Source organism: Nipponia nippon, unplaced genomic scaffold, assembly GCF_047370975.1.
Source record: "Nipponia nippon isolate SJK-2023a ecotype South Korea unplaced genomic scaffold, ASM4737097v1 scaffold_9, whole genome shotgun sequence".
In the NCBI taxonomy this organism is placed as follows: Eukaryota; Metazoa; Chordata; class Aves; order Pelecaniformes; family Threskiornithidae; genus Nipponia; species Nipponia nippon.
In genome coordinates this window covers 16,407,221-16,431,978 of record NW_028262413.1, presented here as the reverse complement: position 1 = coordinate 16,431,978, position 24,758 = coordinate 16,407,221, and the positions used below count along the sequence as shown (strand labels likewise).

The following is a 24,758-nucleotide window of genomic DNA, read 5'->3' as shown; positions in this document are numbered from 1 at the left end:
GTGCCGAACGGGCCTGGCGGCCCTAGTTGTCGTGGTTCCCTTGCTACAGTAATCGTAGCAGCATGCAGCCCCCTCTTAACTGGGGGTCCCCCCTCAGCAGTCCAGCCGCGGGGCCGGGCGGTGCTCGGGGGGGGGGGGGTGTCTCCTCCCTCAGAGCGGGCGGCGCTGGTTCACTCCTAGTGTATTTATTGTAGTAGTCACACCGCTGTGTAACGCTACGCGGGGCTTCCGTGCCGTGCACGGTAAGCGTAGGGTTTCACCAGCAGTAACTTACACCAGCAGTAACTTACACCAGCAGGAACGGGAACCGTAGTTAGTACTATGGCAGGGTAGCGTTCTTAAAAACTGTATGTTCTTAGTAGTCTTCCATAGTTAACTTCTGCCGTCCATCCCAGTGGTTTTCTCTGACCACCGTATTAAAAGTGATAACTCACTGTAGTGTTGTCAGAAGTATGACCAAATGCAGGTATTTATTTAAAACTTCTCTGCATAGGGAACTTTAGTTCCTTTTATGTGATGACAGGTATGTGACTACGTATATTGCCATTATGTTGGTGGGAATGTTCAGACCAAAGTTGAGCATTTGTTTTAATTTATTTTATTTTTATAAAAACTTTGCCCTGTAAATAGTGGCTAGCATTTCTTCTCGTGGAGAATCCGTGCATGTAAATTTGGAGGTAGCTATGTAAGCAAATTTAATATAACGCCTTCTCTCTTTTTTAAACTAAACTAATAGAGTTAGTTTTTTAAACTAACGTCTAATTCTGCTGGGAAACAGCAGTAAGATAAATGAATATAAAAGTATTTTAATACTGCCTTTGCAAGACCTGTCTGTTCCTAGTAACAATGAGGTAAAGTCTTTTGCTAAACGTCTGAACACAAGAGTGTTGTCTGAAGTTGAAATTGTAATATAATATGTCTCTGACAATGTAGTTGTCTCCTAGTAAAGAAATTGTTTGCAACTGACAGGTGTTTATAAATGTGTGATGTTCCAGAAATAAACTCTTGCTAACAACTGAAAGCAATTGTGAAAGAAAAGTATCTGTAACAACATATATAAAGTAAATATTTGTCATTCATATAATAGCTAGGTAATCTACCACTCAATAAATGGGGAAATACAAAAGTGTTTAGAAAATAGTGGGTGCTACACAGTGCATAATGGGCATAAATGCAGGCAGCATGTTAAAATTATTCAGGGACAACATCTATCCTTTTTCTTAATTAGTTATGTTTGTGATGATTTTTTTCAAATAATACCCAAGCGTAGTCAGGTCGGTTTCAGTTTACAAATTGCAAAACACAGCCGACATAGGTATAGAAGAAAAACAGAGATTCAATCAGTAAGTCATTTGAACGTTGTTTTTAGATTCTCAGTGAAACCAGATAAATGGAACAATAAAACGAAAGAAAGGTGTATTGGTATACTTTTAATTTATGGAATGCATAGTAGATGTGATACCGTGTGTTAGGTGATGCTGTTACGTAAACACTAACTTTATATGGAAAGTGAAAACATTACTTTAAAAAGGTATTGTCAAATAATAGGAAAATAACAGTACTCATGGAAAGTATGTGACAGATGCATACCTTTATATTAGTATGCTAACATGAGAATGATACAGTCTTGTTTTTAAATAATTTTCATAAATATACTTTGTTTTCTTTTCACTAGGTTTTGAGACAAAGCAGCAAATTATGTTTAAAGAACTATTGCACAAGTTGTAGGTACAACATTTACCAAGAAGAAAACAAAAAGAGGAAGGATGGCAATGGGAAGATAATGGCGGTACGTAGAGATAAAGGAAGTATTGTAAATTTTGTGATGTATTGAAAACGCACAGAAACTGACTCTTGCTAGTATAAAAACAAACGTCACAGTCCAAACTTTTCACTGTAGTTTAGACAGAAGCTTAATAGTGAACCTGAATACAAGCAGGTAATTATTCCACCTGAACTCATGCTCTGTATGCAGTTGATGTTGTCCTGCATCAATTAAGGTAATAAGAGTTTGAACAGTTAATTCCCTTTTTTAATGTATTATCTTTCAGAGGGAATGTGTTAATTATGCAGAAAGGAACAATGTATTTTTTGTTTTTCAAATGACAAAAAAAACCCCAAACCCAAACAACAAAGAAGATGGTTAGTAGGTTCTTCAGTTATTTTTTTTTTTAAAAAGTAAAATCATATGTGAGATAGTCTTGATTTATTTAATAATAAAATAATAATAAATATTGTCTCAGTGCCCTAAAATTATATAATTACAATGCAAGCTTTCTTCGTGAAATGTATTTTTGGTGAATGAAATTAAAGACATACACTTTTTCAATTGAGATTACTAGTGTGTGTGTGTATTCCTAACATAGTTATATTTTTCCAAGAAAGCATGTCCAGGTACTTAACAGTGGCAAAATAACCAACCATTGCATAAAATGATACATGAAAATCTCAGTATTTATAACTATTTTTAAGTACTTACATATGCACTATTTATTTATTTCCCTATTTAAATTTTAAACATGAAATCAAATGGCAAATCAATGGTAGCATTACATTATCAAGCTTGTTGTCCATTGGCCTTTCCTTGGGTCAGGAATGGAGCAGAGAAGAGGAATAGGAAAACAGTTGTTCACGTGCATTTGCCATTTATGGTACAATTGGGACAGCAGGTATGGACATAAGCTCCGCTGGGAGCTCGTTCCTGGTAGTGGCACAGCCCTGGCATCCCCCTCTGAGCAGCTACTCCTTCACAAAGGGCAGGGCGAGTATCTCTAGCTGTTGCTAGCTAGGGTCCTTCAGTGACCCGCACCTTTGCTTTCGGTCACCTGCCTGATGCTGGGAAGTTCAGAGGACCACAACAGCAGTGCACCTGTGCTTAATAAAAACCAGTAAGAGAAGGTTTTTTGAAAGTCAGCAACAGAAATACAAAGCAGCTGGGTTGCCCTTCTGAAGGTGTGTAAGAGCTAAAAGTTAACATACGTGCCATTTGGAAATTGGGGAGATGTGATTGTTTTGATGGTAGGCAAAGTAAATATCTGTACAGTGCCACGAAGAGTAGTGTAGGCCATATATTAAGGTACATAATTGAAAAAGATCAATACTAAATGGGCTTTTTGTTTTTTTTTTTTTAAAGGAATCTGAACTCTCAATGGGATACCTTCTAGTTTTTAGGTGGTTTGGGGTTTTAGGCTCTATTCCAGATGTAGATTTGTATAGTCTGATTCTTTGTGAATTGTCTATTTGCATATCAATACCTAAGTACTGGTGTTGAAGCAACGTATTACTGTGCTTTAGTAACTTTTTCTTTTTTTTTTTCATAAAAAGTAGTAAACCCATGGGTCAGCTATTTTTATAGCATTTTATATACTAAGGGACAACCTTTTAGCTGTGATGCAAGAGAATTACAAAATTGAGTGCACAGAGAAGTGGTGGTACAGCATGAACAGGGCTTGTACTCTCTAAAATTTATGCTACATTTTTTATATGAATGTAAACTTTTTAAGAGAAAATAATTTTGAATTAAAAGCTAAACTGGGGAAACTTGACCCTGCCCTGAAGAGGAATCGCAAACTGTTGCCCACATTTGAATAGCAGAAATAGAAAAGGCATCTTTTTTTTCACTGGCCTATAGTTTTTTCTCATAGTGATTATCGCGTTGCAACATTGCATAATGTAGATGGAAACATTCAAAACTTAATTCAGACTTGAATTATTTATAGAAGAGCCAATTGTCATATAGTATGTCTTATGCACACACAATTAATACTGTATGTATTAGAGTGAGAAGGCCTTCTAAACTCCAAATTACAAATGTAGAATGTTCACTGCAACATAAACTTCAGAGGGTATTTCACAGGATTCTATTTTTTAACAGCTTTTATAAGAAAAATTAAAATAATTTGCTGTTTGTGGAAGAGCTGAAACTCAGTTCTTGGAACTAAATTATGTTGATTTAATGTCAGAATTTTAAACAGAACTTACCTGTTTAAGTAAGCTTCAGTTCTGAATAATTGATTGAAGACCTAATTTTTTTTAGTCTTTGGTGCCCCAGAGAAGGATATACTTGTGCACTGTGGGGTTTGAGTTAAACATATCTTATGCAGATTTCAACTGGAAGATATGTTGTGAAAAATGAGCAGCTCTGCTCTTAGCATAAAATCAGGTCAAGAAAATAAGCACATAATTCTGTGAACTATTTTTTCCTCCTAGCTGGGACAGAGACTAGATGTTTGGGGTTTTTTAATGTACCATTTGCTGATATCTGAATAACAAACATGATGAGGCTTTAGTGCAAAATTACTACAGTTAACAGTTTGAAAGGAAATATATGCTGGAGGAATGCCAAAAGACTGTCTTGGGCTTTTATATGTCTTTAGATAACAGCATATCCTTATATACAGAAAGCCATAACTGTCTGTAAATGTTATGTATTCTTCCTAATAACAACGACTTCAGCCCTCAATAGAATGAAATTGTTGGTCCTCGATTTAAAGTTGTATGAGAGTCTAGAAACTTCCACACTCCTCTACGCAGGGTGAGTAGTGTGCTAAATTTTTTGTTAGGCAGAAAGAGAGCATGTTCAGTAATTGGTGAAACTACCTGACCACAGTGAAGAAATACCTGTATTTCGTGCATGGTTATTGAGTGGTGGTGATACTTTGAATATCCATCAGGTGGCAGCGTAACTGTGAAATAACGCTATCTGCTTTGTTTTGTTACACTGCAAACGTTCTACCTAGTTAGTCATAATATGTTTGGATTCTCCTTTGTATAAAAACCCTTATTCCAGCGCCACTAGACACTTATGTAATGCATAAGTGGCAAATTCTTACTGGATTAAGGACCAGTGTTGAATACACAGATATGTACTGGTTTGGGAATTTGTTAGAAGTCTCATATTGGTAGGGTCTTGGGTAAAGGTGGAGAAATGCTTGTATGTTCACATATGACCATTATGTAATGGGAAAGATTGAGGGGTGGGCTGGTTGGTTTTTTGGTTGGCCCTCCCCTCCCCCCCCCCCCCCCCAGTTAGTCTGGGAAGAAGCTGAGAACTCTGCTGTGGAATAACAGACTTCCAATTTTGTTAGTGGTACCGTTGGCCATTTTTTGGTATAAATGAAAAAAAAGTGAACATAAATAAGTGTAATAATTACCTTTTGAAGTCTAGTAAGTAGGAAAAATAATGATCATCAGATGGGTCAACTGAAAATAAAAATTGCATCCTCAAAGCTATGCAGCAAGTTAATGGCAAAGCCTGAAATAGAACTGACTTGCTTGTTCTCATACCTGTGTTAATTTCTGGAGGATATGCTTGCATCTGTCAGGTAGAGGAAACAAAAACGATCTTGGATTCTTTCAGTATTTTGGTTTAAGGCAAATATTCTTTGCCTTGTTCTGCTTTCTGCTAACGCATAAGAGTTTGATTTGTCATGTACCTGATGAGACTGGATTGTGAATGTATGCACACACACACACAATGCCTGCTTTTGCATGTTTTTCTTCCTTCTCTTTTTCTGAACTCATTTAAAAATAACGGGCTTTTTGTTTAGTGAAAAGTAAAATTTAATGCAATGAGATTTGAAGAATAAGTGTTCAAGTGAGAGGTTATCCTTTTTCATTACTGTTCTTACATTTTTAAATCCTGTTTGTAAAGTTAGCTTGTAAGCACACCTACAGATTTCACGTGGCTATTTCCACTTCCCAGATTTTAATTTGATACCGAAAATTACATCGTTACCCATTGTGGTATCTTTAGAAATGAAAAGGAATGATTAACCAGAGGAATGGATTTGTTAAGACAGCTGGTGTGATGTGGATGTTGGCTTTTGAGCCAGACTGGCCCACAGACCAAGGCACTATATCAGCTGCAGGTGACAGTGTGGTTGAACTGATGTTGTAGTCTTCTACTACTTTTGGTCTTATCTGCATGCAAAAATTTGCTTGTACTGATTTGTTTAGCACTGTGGTGCTAGCAAAGCAGGGAGAGGTGTTTTAAAGGCTGGGAACAGAGAAACATGTTAAAGAAAAAAAATGGCATCTCGGAGTGCTGAAGAACAGTTTAAATGCCAGACATTATTGTATCTAAGTAAACCTGGTTTTATTCAGAAGGTTGGTTAACAATCCGTTTTACATTGAATGTGTTCTCTGGGGCCTGTTAAGGCATATAGTGTGTTTGTTATCTGTAAAAGCTGTATTCAATGTTTTGCATACGTTAGGCTGTCTGTATAGGTGATAGCTTGGTTATGAATACACTCCAAGGAGGAAAAAAGGCTTTAGCTCACTGATGCTGTGGAGCTGCTTGTAGATAGCTGGAATTTTCTTATCAGCCATCTGGTGGGAGAGGTATGGGATATATGACTGAGAAAACTCATGTGTGAAAAGTGGGAAAGGAAGCTGGAAAGACTTGCACTCCAACAAGGCACTACTATTTGTCATTCATCTTTATTTTCGTGTCTGAGATGACTACAACACAAAGTATGTAATGGAATCCTCTGGCCTCACTGATGTTCAGGTGAGCCTTGTGTGGGCAGTGCCTTATGGGATAGCTGGGGCAGGTGTGTGAAGCCACAGCTGGAAAGGTATTAGATTTTAGTGAGTTTGGGGAATGTTTGTGCTGAAGGATACACGTTTCTGAAAAAAAGAAACATGAATCACTCTGAATATTTTTAAAGTTCTTATTTTCTCATTTGTACGCATGTTCTTGTTAGAGAGCTGGCTGCTGTCCGTTGTGCTCCTACACTTGGTTTAGTGTGGTTGGTTTTATCAGAAAGTTTCTGTCCCACAGCCCAATCTAGTTCTACTGAACATCAGTACTATCTCCAGCTGTAGCTCTTGGGAGACTTACTGAATATTTATGGACTGAGATGTTTATACATGAATTACATTTCTTGGTTATGTTAGTCCTTTTAATATAATTAGCACTCTTTTTCCTAAATTGTTAAATATTGTTAAAAACCAAACTCACCTAATTGTTTCTTACTTCTCATGCACTCAACTGAAATGGCACTTGTCCCTGAAAATATATGCAGTTAGGATATAGGCAGTGCTGTTTTCTGCTGGATATGCATCTACACTGATGACTGAGCGAGTAGGAATGTTTCTTCTTGATGCATATTTGCTTTACTGTGTGTTTGGAATTTTGTGTCTGCATTTGGAGTCTTGCGGTAGGCACTTGAACGTACTACCGTTGTGCTAAGAGTGGATTCCCTCCTGATGAACCAGGGCTGAGATTGCACAGCAGCTGGAGCAATCCTGCAGTGTGGGCACAGGGTTATTAGCACTCTGTTCATATGCTGTGCACACAGAGGACTGGCAGCTGGCATGAACTTTGCTGCTGGTAAAGATGTGATGTGGATATGCAGTCTTGGAATCATACCAAATTTCAGCGAATGAAACCTTGTTTTTTCCCTCTTTGCAGCAATGTAGACTCGTCAATGGAAATTGTATGCGACAAGATTAACGTAAATTTTGAGAACGTCCATTACTGCATTAGAAAGGGCAATGCAAGTAAGGTGACGGATTAAACAAGGCTCTAGCTGTTGCCAGAGGCCTCTCTGATACTTGATCTACAGCTTTAGCTGTTAAACTTTAACTGTTTCAGACTTAACAGCCAGGATAAAAATAGCAGTAAGGTACTTGTCAGAAGTAGGTGGATGAAGCCAATTCCATAATCTATTTGGTGAATAAAACAGTGATGTGATAATTGACACATAGTTTGAAGAGCTCTTATGGTTGTGTTGGAGTATTAATATCAATTTTTGTCTTCTGAAAAGTTACTGCTTCAATGGAATATGTTAACGCAATTGAAAAAAACTTTAAATGTGTGCAAGCAGTGTAGGTATTTAAAAAGCACATAGTTATGATTTGTTAGGGAGTGTTTGGGAAGATGCAAATGCTGTGAAGCCTGGAACGGGTGCTGACATGATGATTCTGTAGAGGTTTTAAAAGCGCATTGCATTCAGGTTGCAGCATTCTTACTCCATTCTTCTTGCTCCTGATTTTGATGTTTCTCTGTGTACAACATTGCCATTCTTAGTTTTACTGAACATAAAAGGGAAGCTACAGCCACGACAAAAGATTCATTGCAAAAACAGATTGCCTCCTCTGAAAGATGTATTTGAAATAATGGTCTTCTGGTAGGAAAAGTCCCCTACAAGCTAGAGAAGTAGTCTGGGACAAACCACCCCAGAAAAATTCCACTTTTTGCAGGAGGTTGGTATGCCATGCTATACAGTGTCTCATGGGTTGCAAAATGGTTTTGGGTTACCATATGGAATCATTTTAGGCACATGTGAGACTTTTCATAGTACAGTTCAAGAAGTATTATGTAATATCTGATTGGGGAACGTATCATCCCTGGTTTAGCTTTTATGCGAATATCGCATTTGCTTCTGTCATTATCACATGATAGAGGACCCCAAAGAATCTGATTTTAAAATGCAGCTGAAATTCTTTATTATCTTATTTATTGCATTTTCCATTTTTTCTCATTTAAAATAGCTCACTGTGTTACACCTCATAATCTAGAACATAATGTACACAGGCTCAGTGCTATCAGAAGCAGAGCTAGCCCTCAGTAAGAAATAATTGCATATAAACTTATTTAATATTCTTGTCCATCTCCATCAGACTGGGTGACAAAACCATGCTTTCAGTTCTCTACATTCATATTGTCATGACTTGAAAAATTCTCCCTTTTCTGCCTGGCTTAAAGAAGAAGTAGTTTTTAAACTCAGAAGGAACAAATTCAGGACATTGAGAAGAATCCCCAGCAACTTCTTTATGTTGACAATAAATTGCAATTGAATTGTCATGTGTTTCATGCTCAAGGAAGAAAAAACCCTGGCCTGTAAAGAATTCATAAGTGCTAATTTCATTTGCCAATAACTATGGTAAAAATTAAGGTTTTCCAGCAATCCAGTCAGGATGAAGATGAGCTTCAATGGTAGAGAAAAAGAATGCAAGTCAAACTAAGTAATGAGATGGTAAAATTTCTTGATAAATTCTCCATGGAGTAGTATGTTGAATTCTAATTACTGCATCATAAAACAAAAACAAAACAAAACCATTATAGCAATATAGAGGATGGTAGTAAAAGTTGATTTCTTTTAGAAGCAAAGTCAGGCATAAAGTCAGATATAATACCAAGTATCTGAGAAGATAAGTAATATATAAAAATGTAAATGGAATAAGCAGCACAAAGTTTTGCATTTTCATTGGTAAGAAAAACATTTGATGTCAATGAAAATTAGTGGGTGATAACAGGTATCAGGAAGCCCTTTATGGTGTCTTGACAGAAAGACACCTCCGTGCGGAAGGAGTTTGTGCTTCTTCAAACAATAAAACCACCAAAACCTACATTGTAAGGCTACTTTTCTTTAAAAAGGCTTTGGAAATCAAGCATTTTAGATTTTATGCTTTCATAGTAGGATTTTCACATTCTAGGCTACTGTCAAAGTTAAATTTCTTCTTGGCAGAAGTAGAGGTGAGTTTAAAGAAAGACATTTTTTCCTTAGGCATTGGATTCATTCATTCTTGTTGCCCTGGAACAAAAAAAAATCGGTGAGAATCAAAAGGAATTGGATGCTTTTGACTAAGAAAAGAGTTTTAATTCATGCTTTAAAAAAGCCAGGGATACAAATGATCATGTCTGAGTCTCCAAGCAGTAGGAATTAAGCTGAGACGTGTAACTAAAGTAGCTTATTCCCATATTTATCTCGTATGGTATCTCTCATACTCTTCTTTGAAGTGTTTCACATCAGGTACTGGCAAGAGCCATAGGAAAGCATTTGGTGCCTGGAACTCCTTTCAGAGACTTCCCAATCATCACTGCTGCCTCCTGCTTACCCTGCTGCTGCAGATCTGCAGCCTTGCTTATGGGTATTAGAAACAGTCATTAGGCTTCTGGAATGTTTGCTTCTCTCATTCTGTTTGTGTTATAGCTTCAGTTTTTTCATCATTAACAGAAGTTTCCACATGCTGTCTTGGCAGTGTTCGTCTAACTTGTTTCTAAGGTGAGATAATAGTACTGCATGGCCCTGTTGTGTGACATGGTCTTGCTGAGAACCAGTAAGCATCAGTTCAAGTTAATTGTGAGAGTGAAGTCAGACACCAGTGTGAAAAAGCAAGCATTTTAAACTAAAAGGTCCCACAGCTAGCTTGCTTATTAAGCCTATACCTCCATCGAACTTTAAATGCTGCCAAAGCAGCAAGGCTACATTATCTATTAAAGTTCTCTAAATTATGTTGGATATCATTTGTATAAATGCTTTAGGTGGGTGTGACTCAATGGAGAAGGTGCTCCTGAACGTTCCCCACCTACAACGTGACCCTGTGGGCTAGCCTTTGCTATTGACCCGACACATCACGCACATTCCCTGATCTGTAACAAAGGAGAAGAGATCAGTACTTGGCTGCTCATACAGCCGCCAGAGAACAAGGAGGACAAGGGTGCCAGGCTTGAGACAGCTGCTTTTGTTCACTCTGCAGGAAGTCTCCAGGTGTGTGGCAGCAAAGTAAGCAGGAGACAGTTGGTGATGAAGTTCTGTATGTTCTTGGGTATTTCCTTAACTTGAAGATCCTTTCTGCACCCTTTAAACCCTTCATAATTCTAAGTCATTAAGAAGGAGAGAGAATGGGTAAAGAGAATTGGTTCCTCTGGGCTTATACGTCCACCCTGAACATTTTGGCGCTCTATTCTGCCTATTTCTCAATTTCAAAAAAGAATCATTCACAGAGTCTTCTCCATCCTTTATGTTACAAGATGTTCTTCTAGGCTGTTATCCAGGTACATGAATCACTGTAGTCCTGATCAGAGAAATGAAAACTAAAATGGTATGAGGGAAGCTTCCAAGTAATTGAACTCACAATAGATTACCATGCTTTATTAGGCTAATAGACTTTAGAAAGTGCTTGTTTACAGATTCTCCTCTTGAAGCTGTTCAAAACATGCTCCTGAGAGCAAGTTAAGAAAAAACAAAACAAAACAATAGAGTAGTTTTGGCCATCACTTGCTCTTCTGCTGCCATGTGACTGGTCCCATCAGACTTTGCTTGTTTAATGCTGAGAGGCAGAATCTAAGTTCTGGAACCAGTGGGCTGTGTTCTGTCAGGTTGCTTTCTTTTGTCAATTACACCTGTTCTGAGGAGACAGAAGCTTCACTAATAGCTTCTTAAAGTTCCTTCTGTTACTTTGGGTTAGCAGCTTTTCATGCATAGAAAAGTGATACTGTTGCCTTCAAATTTCAGATATGTTTCATTGCTTGACAGCATCACGTGTTGATTTTGCATTTTTTGCCTAAGGCTTATTTTCTAAAGCTGTTTTTCAGGTGACACCTGACTACACTAATAAATTTTTAAAAATAAAAATTTAATAGTAGCTTATGCAATCTACATTTTTTGCATGGAAATTGCATAATTTGATAGTAAGTTACCTAGTTTACATGGCCAATAGTAGATTCCAGATATAGTAATGAAAAGCACGTGTCCTTTGGGGATGCAAATGTAGAGGTCTCTTCTGTGAGTGTTTTCTTACTAACAATATAAAATCTGAGGGTTTCTTTCATTGGGTAAATTGCTCATATGGTTCCATGTCTTTCTTGAAATACTTATAGTCAGCTCAAGCTATGTATAAAATAAAGAGAGAATATTTAACTACACTGCATATTTCATTTTAAGGATGAAACTGAATAAACTTGATACTTCTGGCAAAACCAGTTTCCTTAGTAAGAATAATCAGTTACATTTTCCTCTCTGCCACATGGCCAGACGGGCAGAGCGTATCTTTCCACCTGGGTTCCTCATGTCATTTGAAAAGCCAGAATTAAACAGGACAGAACAGAGGTTGCAGTCCTCTCCATTTCATCATGCAAACTTTCCCTCTGTGCAGCCGATACACTGAAAATGTAACTACTTCAGAATAGACTCAATTGATATTATTTGTGAGAACAAAAGAACTTTAATTCTATACTGTGATTTTTGTCCTAGGGGATTTGTATTAATGATATTGTGGGGATCCATAATCATCTCAGCACTTCAACATAAAATGAGCTTCCTTAAGTCTTTCTGTAAGTTTTGGGGTTCCCCCCACCCCACCCTCTTGCTGGCCTTCCTAAAACTTCTGTCCCCTGACTGTGGAGTGTAGATCTCCTTTGCAATGTGTCATCTGTAGTAACAGATACCCTGCAAATTATGCACTTAGTCTGACCTCAGCAGTTAATTCCTTCAGCGTTTTATGGCATCTGTGTGTAGCCACTGGCACGTACAAAGTAGCTGGGATAAGCAGAAACTAGAGGAAGCATATAAGTAAGAAATAAAATATAGAAACAAGGGAGAAGAAAAGTGTTTTCTGTGCAAGTGGTTGTTTATGTATGTGCTGCAGCTACTTACATCTGTCTCCTTGCTGGTGTGGATGGCGCTGAAAACTCAGGTCATCTTCAGTGTTACTCTTCGGAAGTCTGCAGACCCTCCCTTTGAAGTAAATGTCTTTGTGGCTCTTCGGGCCTCCATCAGTAGCCAAATTTGTTTCTATAAGGCTATGTTGTGGCTTCTACTGGCTAGTACAAGGCAAAAGTCTGTCTCTCTTGGCTGAAGAGGTTACTGCATGTGTTATATAAAGAGAGTTTTCACAACCTGTATTGTGAAGACAGTTTAATTTTTCTAATTTCTAATTCTTCAGGCAGGGTCTTTACAGAGTTCTTAAGCTTAATCACTGCTTCATCAGAACGTATTACTATTTGAAATCATAAGGGTCTTTTTGCTCCTAGGCCTGCTGTGGCTCTGAGGAACTCCTATAGATTGCTGCTAATATGCTAATTTTGCAGGCACTTTCCTACTCTTTGCATGTTGATATATTGTGCTTATCTCTCATGTAACTAGGGCAGCATTTTGTTGTAAAATGTTATTGTAAATTGCTTTTATGTTTTCAAATATCTTTGCAAGGTGGTGGAATGATTTAGCAGAAAATACTGCAGTTGCTGACAGCAGATTCTTTCCCTTAAGAGATAATGCTTGCAAAAAGAAAACGTAATATGATAGTGTAAGCAGAAAAAAATCTGGAAGACTTGTTGCCCACTTCAGTTCCATGACCTTGGATGTAATTAAAAGACTTCCTATCTTTGTCGCTCAAGCAATGTATAGATAGTCCTATACACAAACTTGACTGGTTTTATGAAGAAAGAGGAAAAATTACTAGAGTCTAGGAACTTGACATGAAAGGTAACTATATTGATTTTTTTTCCTAAGAAATTTTTATTAGAAATTGTGCTTTCTGAGATCTGAACAAATACAGATTTTTCTACTTTTTTGTATCTGTTAGTTCCATCTAATGCAGCAAATCTACTAAGGAAAAAAGAAAATAAAATAAGGTTTTGGGTTTTATTTTTGTTTTCCATGCAATCCTTTATGTAACTAAAAAGGCATGAGTGTTGTCTTTGTTCTGCAAAGTTATCTGATTAATTAAATTGTCTATTTCATTAGTATGTGTCCTTAGACCCTCTTAAATGAAAACAGGACATTTTAATCTGGCCATGTTTGTTGTGTCATGGGAAATCCTATTCCAATTATTTCCTCTTTTCCTTCTGTCAAGGATCCTGTTTTAAATGTCTGATGGCTGTGATAGCAGTCAGGTTATGTGAAGTCTGATTCATACTCTCCTAGCACATATCCTGTTTTACTTATCTTTATTTTATTATTGTTAACCAAATCATAGCTAAGTGCCATCAGCCATGATGTGTTTTTGTTTTATAGCATTCTGACTTAGTTCAGTGCTACCATGTCTTTCTTTTCCTATGATTGCACAGAGGCTAGCAAGACAGTGCTATTTATCATATTTTTTTCATTAGTCTACTCATTCTTTGTTTCAGGGCCTCTGGAGGAATTATAGGAACTCTCATGCATTGCTTGAGCTCCCAGGAGAGCTAGATAGTCTTGGGGGAGGAATGTCTGAGGGTCAATGAATGTATTGATATACTTAGCCTGACGACATAGGGGGAAAAAAAAAAAGAAAACAAAAAAACAAAACCAAAAAACCACCACAGGCTTTTCAGATGGCTATGGGTAGCATAAGTCTGCAGTGGTACTCAGTGACAGGCTGCTCTAGGACCACAGTGCAACTACTCTAAATCATCTTGAAACTTCACATTAAAAAAGACCCTGTAAACTTCCCAGACTGTTTTGACCATGGTGGAACTGAGGTATGCGTGGTTACTTTTGGGGGAATTGCTGCTGGTGCTTTCTGACAAAGCTAGTTCATTCATGATGACCTTTATTTAAAAAGGGAAGAGTACATATATTTTAAGCTGAGTGTCAATCATCTTAGGGCAGTAGCGCTAGATAACATCTCTCTCCTGTTCTTAGCATCTTATCCCAAATCAGTAATAGTCTTTGACCAGTATTGCTGTGATTAAAGAAAGAGACAGATTGCCTTGTTAAAGGTACTTAACAGAGTATGAAAAAAATAATTTGAGGACTGCTTAGATTAATAATTCATAGTTAGCTGATGTAGCAGGACAAACAAAGTACACTCAGATTTGTTACCTGAAGATCATCAATGTCACTGCATCCTTAAGATAATACAGAAGATGCTGCTTCAGGACTTTCAGGGATAATGTATTCATTGTTTTTCAGGGATAATGTATTCATTGGTCTTCAGTTTGTCCAATGTAGCAAGTAATGTGAGTAAGCTAGCACCAAATTTGTTTTAAATAGTATTGCACCGGGTTGTTAACTTTAACACTGTCATCATGTTCTGCTTCCTGCATTTACCTTCTTTAGGGAAGATACTAATGCTTGGCATTCACTTGGATCAAGAATATATTAATGCTTCTCTAGTTCTCAAGATATTACTCAAACTGTTTGTGTATTAGGAATTATATTGGACCAATAGGGGAAAAACTCCTTAGCCACTTGAAATTCCCGCTGAAATAATAACAACTGTCTCTAGATCCATAATTTGCAAACCTATTGGTGTTTAGCCAGTTGTGTGTGTGGTTTTTATCTTGATGGATGCTTTGTTAGATTACCTTCAAGGCTGCCTAGAACAAAAAAAAAGATAGAGCTGTTCATAGGTTCTGTAAAAGACATGATGCAAGGTAGTTCAAAAGAAATCATCAAATAATTCTCAAGCGGTTCTTTTCATTCAAAAGATATGTCAAGGCATGCTGGATTTTCTACTGAGAACTATTGGGACTGGCTGGAGGTGACTATAAGGGGTACCTGAAGATGAGTCAGCAGTGGGTAGTAGGTCTAGACACGGGTGAAATGTTTTTTAGAAATAACTTAAATGGTGGCAAAAACTTCATAGAAAATTGGTTGGTTTTTGAAAATTGACTCTTGTTTAGAAGCATCCTGGTCATCCATGTAACTGAAGTTCATTCTACAGAGACTTGGGGAAAGGTTCTGATGTCAATTACACAGCCATGAACCTACAGAAACAGTTATTCAGGTAGCAGTTGATGCAGGTAGCTTCTAGTCTTTACCAAATATACCTCATATACTTGGAAAAAGGAAGTGACTTAATATCACATATAAAAATATCTGTGTGCTAGAAACTTACTGTAAGAAAAGAAGAAAAAAAGAATGCATTGATTTTCATTATTACAGATGTCAGTCTGGCACCACTCTCATTTTTCATGTGTGGGAGCAAGAGTAAGAAAAATGTCTAAAATAAATTTATAGTTTATAATTTGCCTATCTCAGGGGAGCAAGTCCTTGGACTTGAACTTAAGATGAAGAGGAAATACACTCATGTGGCTCCATATCTGAAGAAATTCCTAGAAAAGCATTGAGTACACACATATATCTGCTAGCGGATTTCAGACATGATCTTCAAATGTTCATGTTACTTCACTTTTAAAACTCTCCTAAGTAAAGACAGATACTAAAATCTCAAGGATGTTGGGTCGACCCACCATGACATGTGAAAAAGTCTGTTAGGATCTAGTGTGGAGGTTAATCTGTGAACTCATTTCCATTAAGACTGGGATATGTTCACAGCTCTGAGATAGGAGATGGGAGTTCTTCACCAAATGATGCAAGAGTGCAATGGTAAAAGAGTGCCCAAAAAGGGAGTTAGGATGGACTGGTGAGTGCACTGTAAAGTCTTCCCTAGCTTATAGTGTACTGTTCCATGTGTAGAAAAACACATAAATGTCTAAGGGCTTGAATAAATAGGAACAGTCGTGATAGTTAAGGTAGCTTTACTAAAGAAAGGTAAGTGAGATTTGTACCACATTAAAGACAACGAGAGGGGCTCTCATCGAAGTGTCAAGTGATTGTGAAAACATTTATTTTTATTTTTGATACTTTTTTAAAAAAATGTGTAACCTTCTATGAAACGCATAAAGCAATTGGATCATTTTCTGGAACAGGCAGTGTTATATTTTTATGTACTAGTCTATATGAAAATCTACATGTCAATAATTATGCTTGCTTTCAACCTCTTCCTTGATTTTTTTTTTTTTTTTTTGCCCTAAGTTCTCATAGTTTTCAAAGAAATTACCTATGTTTTGCAATTTGACCTGGAGGGTCAGAATGAAACGTATACAAAACTGTTCCTATAGAGCTGGTGAAGAATAGAGTGGATTCTGTCTCCCTGGTGTAGAGCAGGAGACATGTTGTGTAAATTAGCTTTTTTCATAGCTGCATCATTCTTTAAAATACATTCTGGAGAAATGGTTGTAGTTCTGGATAGAGGTTAGCTTTTTCGCTTTCAGCCCTGGTGCATACCATAAACTGAATTACCTCTAATAGCCTTTCTGTTTTAAAATTGTTGAGTTTTTTGTCTAGGCAGCCTTTGAAAGCATATGTCTGCAGTACTTTGTATCTTGAAAAAATCTGAGAGAACTTTCACAGTTCTGTAGAATCATCTGACTTGATAAGTGCCACAGAAGATGGAGTTTTTCTTGTGCGCTAGCCAGATGGATTCCACAGATTCCATATTTCACAGTCTGATCTATAGTCTTGTCAATAGTTAGTTTCTAATGTACAGCTTAACTTCAGTTTTTAATTTGTGATGACCTTCACTTCATTATTTAGTGATTTTAAAGTGTGCAGTCCATCAGCTGTTTGAGCCGGTAGCCTATATTTCTAGAAATTACTTCCCAATAGATTCTTTTAGTGTTTTATGTTTTTGGAGGGAGGGTGGGAAGGAGGAGAATTTCTTACTTCTTGGACATTTCCAAACTTTTACAAAATTGGAAGCAAGAATATATAATGCTTAAGAAAATTTCCTTTTAATGAGCTAGTCCACTTTCTTGTGAGAAAATTGAACCTCTTCTGGGCAAAATCCTCCACAAAATACATTTTTGGGCAGAGAAGGTATATCTGCTCTTCTATCCTTTGCATCTTCCTCAAATACTAACTAAAATTTTCTATATTACAATGATAAAACATAGTGAATGTTCTTTGGAGATTCCCTTTTCCAGGTACTTGGGAAAATATGCACTTGTTTATCAGAAATTCTAAGTGTCTATTGCTCCTGCAAAACTTAATGAGAATTGAATATGTTTGGCCCCTTTCACTGTAGTGTTCACTGCATAATAGGCTGAGCAATCAACACTGGTGACTGTCAAAATCACACCTTATGTTTTAAACCTCACTCAGGTGCGTAGCAAACTGGTTTATTCAGACAATTAGTATTTTAATCTTTCTGAAGCAGCATGATGTCTTTTAAGGAAACAAAGGCTTTCCCCTGCAGCAATCAACAGAAAGGAGTCAGAAATGCCTCACAGTTTGCTAGAGGACTTGCTGCTTCTGTGAAAACTAACTGGACCCTGAAATTTTCTTTATGGCATGTGTCTGTCAGGAGTAATGTAGAGGGCAGGTGGGAAGTGAGAAGATACTTGTCTAAATAAGGGACCCTATGAAATCCTCACCTGCGACAAGAAGAGAAATAAAGACTTGTTTGATGGTACCATATGCTTCGTTTATGGATAAAAAGAGAGGAATTATTTTTATGATGTACCCCTCCAAGATAAAGCGGTAGCTGCCTGCTTTGATTTCTTTCCAAAGGATCTGTGGCACATAAAACAAATTCAGGGAGGTAAGAAGCATTATGCAGTGATGCCAAGACCTTTAGACATTATTTTCTGTAAGTTCAGGAAAAAAGTATCCAAATTGTGTGCATATATTTTTTTCATATATGATGAACTCATTAGTTCCTCAGAGAACACAGAGCTTTCTGAGGATAAGAGACTTCAGGTCCCAGGCTAGTGAAAAATTATCCCCAGGATCAATTTTTCAAATCTTTCATATGGAAATCATGCAAACTGAAAAAAACGTGCATTTCAAGGTTAAAAAGAGATTATCATAATGAGATGAGTATACAAAAAAATGCATAAATTATGTTTTCTAGACAAAGCCTTTTAAACTGTTATTCTTACTAGTGTTGCATTCAGTATTTATACTATAGAATCTAGGGAGTTCTGTCTGTTGTTAACCTAGACATTTGGAAGAACAGTTAACTTTATTTGCAGACAACCACTGTTATTTAATATTAAGGTCAGTGAGGCATAGCAAAGAGTTTGTGGGCATCTCTTGGCTGATATCCTGGTGCTAATTCATTACCGGTGCACTAGTTTCACTAACTGCACCAACTTTAAGAACCTCTGTAATCAGCATCATATGTCAAAGAGACTGTTCTGCATTGATTGATGTATTCTTCATTAATATGTAGCCATTTTATGATATATTTTCTCTTGAGGTAAAAATAAATAAATTACAGATATATCCAATTAAAAATATGACACTAAAGGAGGAACCTAGGTTTTATAAATTAACAGATAGTGCTTTGGTTCTTGTTTCTGTAAATTGCTTTTATTGGCTTCTTAGAAAGAATGACTTGAAGCAGCTGTATTTAAATTAAGGTGGAGTAATTTATAAGCAGAATAAAATGGTCATAATGTTTCAAATTAACAAGTAAAATAAAATAACTGTACCATAAAAGTGAACAAAAGAGATATAAAATCTGCATTGTGTGCATTGCCCCTTCATTGTGAAGACCATCTCTTCTTAAGGAATTTTCTTAGTTCACGGCTATTGATAGCACTTTAAACTGCATTTTGACTTTGGTTCTAAATATCTTGGAACGTTTGGAGCTTAGTGGCCATGTCATGTAAGACCTACATTCAAAAATGGCATGCAAGAACAGTATAAATATCGGTGTGTATGTATAGATAACTAACAGATAATTCCCAGTAGCTGTCATTATGCATACGAAATTATGGTGATTCTGGGTACAGAAAATAACTACCTTTCTGCCTCTCTTTTTAATGCTAGTACTTATTCTCATGTGAAAATCACAAGTTCTTTTCCAGGTCACTTTTGCATGTGCTGTTCTTTTCTGTGAAAAACTTGGGGAAAAAAGTCTGAAAAATTGAGACTTTTCAGGCCCTCATGGACAATCCATATTTGACCTTTTCCAGCAAGTTAATCTCCTTTGCAAAGCAAATTCATTATAGATCAGATAGTTTTAGACATAAAAAACCCAATAAAGTCAATGCAGTGTCTGCAATAGGTTTCTAGCAAATTAACAAGAGTGGGGTAGCATGAAACAAATCAAGTATACCGTGTGATAGTTTGTTGCTTTTCCAATTAAGAAACAGATCTTTTTCACATGCAGTAATGGAAACTTCTCCCATGGTATGGCTTGCTCAGCATGTGTTTCCAGTGGGTATCATTACAGATAATGGACTTCAGTTTGCATCTTGGGATTTCAGAATTTTGCAGAGCAACAAAATTTGTCATGTTCTTGCTGCGTCATTGCAAACTCAATGGCAGAAGCAATATCAAAACTGTCACAAGCAAACAAAACCCGGCAAGAGCTGTTAAAAGGCAAAGCATATATTCATGTAAGTAATACTGAACTTCAAGAGTACATCTACAAAAGACCCTGCTACTTGTGGGCTATATTGTAAAATAACAATTATGGAGAAAATTATAGAATGAATAGTCAATAAGGTAAGGTAAAAATGTCAGCCCTTAGCGTTATTTGAAGAGGCCCATTGTAATAATGCTCTTCTGTGAAAGCATTTTACATGCAATGTGAGCCACTTATAAGGTGTTAGATAAAAATTTCAAACATGAATATCCTCTTTCTTCACTGACTTGACCTTTCATACTATCCTCCTCTCATCAGTCTCTTTGCTAAAAAAATTTGCAGCTTGCACATCTCCGTTTATTTCAGTCTGTGGTTAATGCATATGCATTCACTGATTTGGCAGGTGCAGATGCACTTCATAATCTCAAATTATGATCCAGTTATTCACTAAATGTGCAGGTCATCTGTGGCATCTTTTATCTAACTGTATCCTGGCAGATTCTGTACAACAGGTTTTCATTGCGAGGATCATCTCCAAATTACTGATTGATAATCCGTGTGTAGTACATGCTGTAATAGTTCCATTATAGCATGCACTGCAGAAGTAACTCCAGTCAGTTTCATCCATTTCGGCACAGAAGAGCTGCAAGTGGCAGGTTTACAAAAAACTGTGTGTGGTTCTTGCCATACAATTAGGCTGGGGAACCCTCCTGTCATGTTGTAGATTTTACGTGAATTCAAAAAATGGCTATGCAAATTTGTGAAAGAAGAATTCTTGAAGGATGGGGAAGCACAAAGATATCACCTCTGGGTCAAAAAGTCTGAGCTGCAGACTGGTGGAAGTTGGGAGAGTATACTTTGGAATTATCATTCCAAGTTATTTTTCAATTTTTTTCCTTTACATCTGCTCTTGGTGTCTCTTGGAGGCAGGGTACTGAGTTGCCTGGCTGGCTTAATGCAGAGATTCTTATGCTAAGTTATTACAATACTTTAAGGATTTTCACTAGAAAATAAAATTGTTTAGTAACAAAGTCTTTTTCAAAAGTTTTATGGGTGCTTCAGCACTTAGCAGATAAGGCAGGGTTGGTGATAGCCTCTGAACTGAGGGTAAATATGTTTGTATCTTCTTGACTCTAAATATCTTTGTTGCTTTCTCCTTGATCGCTGGACCTACTGGGGTTCTACCAACAAGCTTAGTCTACCTGATTAGAACTGACATTCCCCTCTTTTTAAGACGGTCAGTGGTGGCTGAGTTGCGAACCTAGTATGGAATGGGAAGTAATAGGAATAATTTAGTTTATCATGTGGAAAAGCCAAATAATTGTAGCACACATGGAATTCAACTGTATCATTCCATCTCCTTCACTATAGGTGCTTGGACTTGTCTCAGCGTATCGCCTGCTTTCATCAGTGTGACAAATCCAAAAAACTGTCAGGTTTCCATTATCGCCATCTCTTTGGCACATGAGGTAGATTTTAAGTAGATGATTCGTGAGAATGTGTTGTTGGAAAGGACTGTGCTGAAATGTCTGTGACAGATATCAAAGAAATATTGCTGATATATTTTAAGTGCTGCTTCCAATCAGGGCATCCTTGGAAGTGTAAATATCCTATAGCAACAAGGAAAAAATTCCTTCTGTGCTCATTAAGAAGTGCTTTGTATATAGTTTTCTGGAGCCAAGCTGAACATTTATGATACTGACGATAGGTATTTTTCTGATAATGGACAGACATAGAATAACAATATTAAAGTCATCCTTCTGGATAGCATTTTGAAATACATCGCTGTGCTTCCATGCTACTTTGCAGCTTTTGTGTAAAGGTTATATCCTCTTCACTGCCTTCTGTTGTTACTTAGCCCTGTAAACGGGACGCTTATTTTTCAGCTTGCAAAAAAGTTTGTGAAAAAACGCACAAAAATTCACGAGCGCCTTGTAAATGACACTTATAATAGCAGATATGCAGGTAGAACTGCTATTGTGCCAGCCAAATTTCCTTGTATACGTGTGTGAGTGGGACCAGCTGGGAAAAGTTAATCAGATGGAAAAGTTGTCACAGATACAAGACTCAGTTAAACCATATGAATAATTGGTTACATGTCTTGTGGACTAAAGTATCACTATGATGGAAGCTCTTAAAAAAATAAGAGAAAACAAAAACCAAAGCCCAAACCCAAAAAATATTTTAGAAATTTCAGATAGGGTAGTAGGATAACAAGGAGTAAAACCAGTTCATATAGATGAGAGTAAAGGGATATGCGTGCCAAGCCTCGGACAAGGACCCTTTTGCTCTTGTGGCTCTTCTGTAAGAACAATGAAAGGAAAAGGCTGAAATGAATGAGTTTGACTAGAAAGGGAAACTCATGAATGAGTGAGACCACTGTGTGTTGGCCAGGGTGTTGCCAGAAAATCTAACAGTACGCGAGGACAGTGGCAACAGAAGGGAGAGAGCTACTGAAACTCTGCCAAGCCTTCCTGATTTAGTAGGTGACTGAGTATGTTTGGTTTCAGTTTCTATTGGAAGAAATTCTTGCAAGATAACAGATCTGAAACGTCTTTATACTTAACAATGTTTAAGAATTAATATGGTTGTAAATGGCACTGAATGACACTTTTTTTGGTTTTATGAGCCCAATAAAATTGATTTTTTTTTCACTGCAAAATACTGAAGGAGTTCAGTGTACCAAAATAGAATACAGTACTTGCAACTGCAGTGATATTGAAGAGCATGTTTAGAAAATGCAAGAAATTCTCTGTAGCTGCAGTGTACTAGTTGCCAGCTTTGGGCACATTTTGTAGTTAGGTTACATACATTGCTATAAAGGGTTTCAGTGGAAATGCTGGCATCCTTAACTGTAGAAACAAAATGCACTGCTTATTGTAGTTTAACTAAAGCAAAAGATTTTACTTACTGGTCTTTGGCAAGGAACATACACGTGTGGCTGCAATAGCAACAATTTTCTCCTTGTAATAGAACACAATAGACACATTAAAAAGTGAGATGCTTTTGGTTTTCTGTAATTACATTAAAAAGTGAAATGCTTTTGGTTTTCTGTAATTAGGAATCAACTTTTGTAAGAATTCAGGTAAACACTTTCAGATTCCTCTCATTCTCAGAATGGTCCCAAATGCCTGAGGCATTCAAATTTGGTGAAATAGTCACTGGGAAGTTTACTGAGTCAAGACATTAATTTTTAAATGTATGTTCCCCCACAGAGTCTTGTCCTGTGAGCTGAAGAAATGTGTTCTCAATAGTATACCTCCAATGATAATTTCTATATTATAGTTTCTTCGGGAACAGACTTTTTAAAAATTATTTTTAATTACAGAGAAGATTATCTGGTCCATCTCTGTAAATAACTAAGACAAGTCTACCGGGTCCAAATGCGCATAGGGAATTCAGAAAAGTGGCTTTGTCATCTAAACTTTCCATCTTCCGAACAAAATTACGAAGGATATGAAGAAATGTATGCTAGGAACTTAAGCATATAATAATGTTGGAATCAATTATTTCTGCCTAGACAAGTGACATTTTATATAGCAGCCAGTGTTTTGTTTAATAAATGTTTGACGAAACACTTAGACTGAGCTGGTTTTTAACAAACTACATAAATAAGTATGCTGTGCTTGCCTTAGGCTTGCTGAGCGTTGTTGTCCATACCAGCTGCTCTGCCTTTTAGGAGGCTGGGTGAGGCTGCGAGGAGAGTTGCCATTGTGAATTTTGTTTACGCACCTTGCAGTTTGCGGTGAAATGATATTTTGGAGAAGTCAGTGTCATAATTTATGATACCGTACATATATATGTATGTGTGTGTATGTGTGTGTGTATTTCTATTTGAAAGGTTTAATTTTTGCTTTGTGTTTGATTATATAATGATGGAGTTAAAAATCTGTTTCTGTGTTTTTATACTGTATAGGCCATGCTCCAAGCAATGGCCATAGAAGTAATCTTTCCTCTTGGTTTCTGTCTGCAAGTTAAAATGAGTTCCATTATGTGACACTGTCAGCCAGTTTTGCGCTTTCATGTATTTGCTCAAAAAGAAGTGCACTTTTGATGTTGTTCTACTTATGTCTCATCAAAGGTTTTGTAGCAGCTGCATTTCACGGTTCTCTGCAAAACCACCTGGAAAACATCCATCATCTGAAAGTGGTATTCTTAAAGAGTGCCTTGCAGACTCAGATTTGCAGGTTGCTGAATGCCGCTAAATTGAAAATGACCTTATTTGAAAGGAAATGGATTCAATCAATCCTTTAAGAATATCAAATGCTACAGTACAAACAGCTCACAAAATGTAATGGGTGTCTAGAGATCCAGTTGCAAAGCTGCAGTGCTAGTGTAATCTGCTGAATTTTAGTCATAAAGAGTAAGATTTTGCGTATCTCTCTCAAAATTATTTTATATTGAATAGCTGTTTTAAAAGTTTACTGAATATGTGATTATCTGTGCTTATTGAAAGAGACAAGACCGATATTTAAGAGAATTGTAGTTGAATACTCCTGTTACCTTCGTGTTTTCCCCTATCAAGTTGTCAGAGAAAACCATATGCATTAAGATTTAGATCTGCTTTTTCCATATATACGTACATTTAAAGGATCATTGAAAAAGAATCATTGCTGCTGTTCAACAACGGTTAGAAGAGTATTTGAAATACTATTTTTTTTTAAAAAGACATAAGGAATAAATTAGGCATGTTCATGAAGAAGTTATTCGTAAAGTTCCACAAGGATCTGTCCATAGACTTGTGCTGTTCTATATCATTCTGTACATTCATAAATTATTAACAAAAAGGGTAAATAATATGTATCAACAACAAATTGTTTCCTCAGTTATTTTAAGCAGTGAAAGCTTAATTTGACTGCAGAGAGTTTGAGAAGGATCTTTTCATACTGTATGATGCAGTAATATAATAACAAATTTTCAAGAAGTGCCAGGTAGTATGAAGA

At 36.8% G+C, this 24,758-nt stretch overlaps 1 protein-coding gene across 1 annotated transcript in view; it reads right to left on the bottom strand.

Annotated features, from left to right (window-relative positions):
- Positions 1-8,563: 8,563 nt before the first annotated feature.
- LOC148050117 (uncharacterized) overlaps positions 8,564-24,758 on the bottom strand; it is a 39,961-nt gene continuing 23,766 nt past the window's right edge. Inside the window, exon 5 of the mRNA XM_087744981.1 lies at positions 8,564-9,542. The gene's annotated coding sequence lies outside the window, so the exon portion shown is untranslated. The remainder of the gene's footprint in view (positions 9,543-24,758) is intronic.